Raw genomic sequence first — 3,118 nt, forward strand, 5'->3', positions numbered from 1 at the left:
GGTTTTGACTACAACCTTATGTTAGTAGGCTTTGAAAGCAAGAACTAAATGTTGAGAGTGCAACAAAATAACTCAGATTTCAAATTTATGACATTTGAAAGAAATTCAAATAAGATCACATGACTGAATAAGCAAGATGGTAGAACACCTTTGACGTCCGAGGTTAGTGTCCGAGGTACGAGCCACCCGAGCAGGTCCGAGTTCTTCACTACTGTTAATATTTTTGGGAGGAGTAAAGAAAGAGGCTTGTTAGAACATTTACTGGGACCCAAAATTTATCTTTGTTTGTGGAACATTTCAATCCTATGAAAAAATCAATTTAGAAGGAGCGAATTTCGGGGGGGGGGGGGGGGGAAACTAGTAGTACTGTAAGCACTGAGCTCACTAAATGATCCCCCGCCTCCCAAACGATTATAATATATTATTAATATAATTGCAAAGTCCATGTTTTGCTCTAGAAGACCCAAAATAAGTGTCAGATGAAAAAATAGAATAGGAGATGCACAATCATGGTGTTATGTGATAAAGAATCTGTGAAAGTATCAATCTGAATAAAATCCGATCCTCGATGCTATTTTTTAAGCGACATTAAAAAGAAATATCGAGGATAATTAGATTGGTGAATTTTATTCATTGGTGTAGGAGGAGTTGCGGATAAGAGATGGATACCCTTCAATATTATAAAGAGAATGGCAGTGTCAACCTTTTGCTATGGGAAACCCGAAATGTGTCCGATCAAAAAGTAGTATAAGAGGTGCACAATGGCAATATTTAACAAAGATTCTGTGGAAGTTTCATTAAATTTCATTCAGTGGTATAAGAAGAGTTGCAGATAAGAGATGGATACCCCAAATCGTAATTAACAGACAGACGGACGGGGACGGACTGACGGAAAAGACCGACATTAGGAGCACTATATACGTATACCCTCCCAATATTTTCAAGGGAGGGGTATCAAAATTCCTCTCAAGAAAGACAAAGCTTTGATTAGTAATATCAATACAGACGCATTCTCGGGTAGTAGATTCAAATTGTTCAAATCATTCTCCCGGGGGAGGAGAGTCAGAGAAGGGGGTCAAAGGTTAAACTATATTGACAAAGGAGATCTATACAATGTCAGGTATATACTTACAAAAACTGAAACCTAATATAAAAACTGCTTTTCAAAAACATCAAAGCCATGATAAGTCATATTATTTTGAAACATCTTCGATATTTTAAAGTGTATATTTCCTTGTTCAAATAAGTGTCCCCCGGGGGATAGGATACACGTGATGCCACGTACTTGGCCTTTTTATCGTGTATATCATGTAAAGAGATTCAAAAAAGTTTTTAAAAAATATTTTAAAGCATGATAATTAAAGGAAATTTAGAAGCATCCTCTGTTTATGTTTTGTTTCAATACTGAACTGATTTTTGCTCTTTAATTTTTTTCTAGAAAATGAAAAATGTTTAGTTGAGCAATATTGCACTTTTGCCATCTTTTTTTTTTTTTTTTTTTTTTTTTTTGCCCAACGGGCCAAGGCATATACTTTTGAATCCATTATCAAAATTAAAAATTAGGAAAGAATTAAGATATTTGTGAAACACTGATGTCCCCGTATGTGCATCGTCTTAAGCCACGGTTCGGAGTCTCACTTTGCATATTAAAACCAGAATGGAAGAGGGTTTTGGCCGTGGTTTGCGACGATGCCGTATATATGTGTGAGATTTGGGCGAAAGTTAAAGTTTCTCAATTGCAAGTTATACTCCTAGGTCAAGGCAAAAGTAAAAAAAAAAATGAGCACAGGAGAAGGCATCGTCACAAGAAATACACATGTGTAATACATTAGAGCCTTAGCACAAACTGTTCAAAAGTTAGGAAAAGGGTTAAAGTGTCGAACTCCAAGGTCAATGTCAATTTTTATTTGGCATTCAGAATAAGGCCTTGTCACACCTATGTAATATGAAGGCCCCAGTGCTTACTGTTTAAAAGTTACGTTGAATGTTAAAGTTTTTAAAAGTGGGTCACAGTCAAAGGTCACGGTCAAAAGGTTAAAAATATTTTTATTTCCTATCTAGCTTGTAACACGAGCTTTGATTGGTTACAAAGTCGGGTGTAAATATCCGTGCACCCGACTTGAGCCGGGTGTAAATAAAACGTGACGTCACAGTGCATACATTCTCAGTACGTAGTTATCTAATCGATAGATTGAGACACATTCTGATGTTTACAAAGCATTTTTATTGGTACAAAGGAAATAAATTCGTTATCCAGGTTCAATCAAGGGTGTACGGGGATTTACCCCGGGTTTTATTCCATACACCCTTCGGCCTGCGGCCTCAGGGTGTATGGAATAAAACCCGGGGTAAATTCCCGTACACCCTTGATTGAACCTGGATAACTAATAATATCCATGGAAAGATATATATATACGGTATGTAAAGTATGAAAGCCTTACCGCCAGCTGTTGAAAAGTTTTTACCCATGTTAATGCTAGGAAAATTCTTGCAAATTTGGGTTAAAGGTCAAATATATTGAAACCCAAAGGAAGGCCTGTCACAAGGAGTACACCTGTCAGGTGAAATATGAATATCAATATGTCACAGTTCCAACCAATCAAGAGTTATAAGCAATCATGAATGTTAAAGTTTTTTGGAGGACAGACAGACAAACAGCTAAACAGACAGACGGACAGACAGGGCAAAAATACCCCGATTCTTCGATTACGGGGCACGAGAAAACAACGGGCAGTAACATGGATTTGCTGTAAATGATACAATGTTGGAAGAGTTATCCTTCTTAGATTACGCTTTCACCGTTTTCCGTTCAAAATAAAAAAAAACATAAATTCGTGTAGAACTAACCATAAATGCGTACAAATATTTTTAAAAATGTATAGTGAACAATATTTTTGGTAGTTTCATTGGGCATTTCTGGAGGGGGGCTTCGTAAAATTTTCCGCTAGTAGGTTGCGAATGGAATTTTTCCATTCTTTCTTTTTGTTAGATCCGCCAAATCTGCCATATCGACAGCTAGGGTCAAACGAAAGTTTTAAAAATCGGAATGTACGCAGATGGATAATGAAGCGCCTGATCGACAGAGACAATAACAAAGTGGAGTTGATTTCTAGGGTGC

The sequence above is a fragment of the Saccostrea cucullata genome, unplaced genomic scaffold (assembly GCF_032062105.1).
Source record: "Saccostrea cucullata isolate Sc308-1 unplaced genomic scaffold, CSIRO_AGI_Scuc_v1 ctg72, whole genome shotgun sequence".
Lineage (NCBI taxonomy): Eukaryota > Metazoa > Mollusca > Bivalvia > Ostreida > Ostreidae > Saccostrea > Saccostrea cuccullata.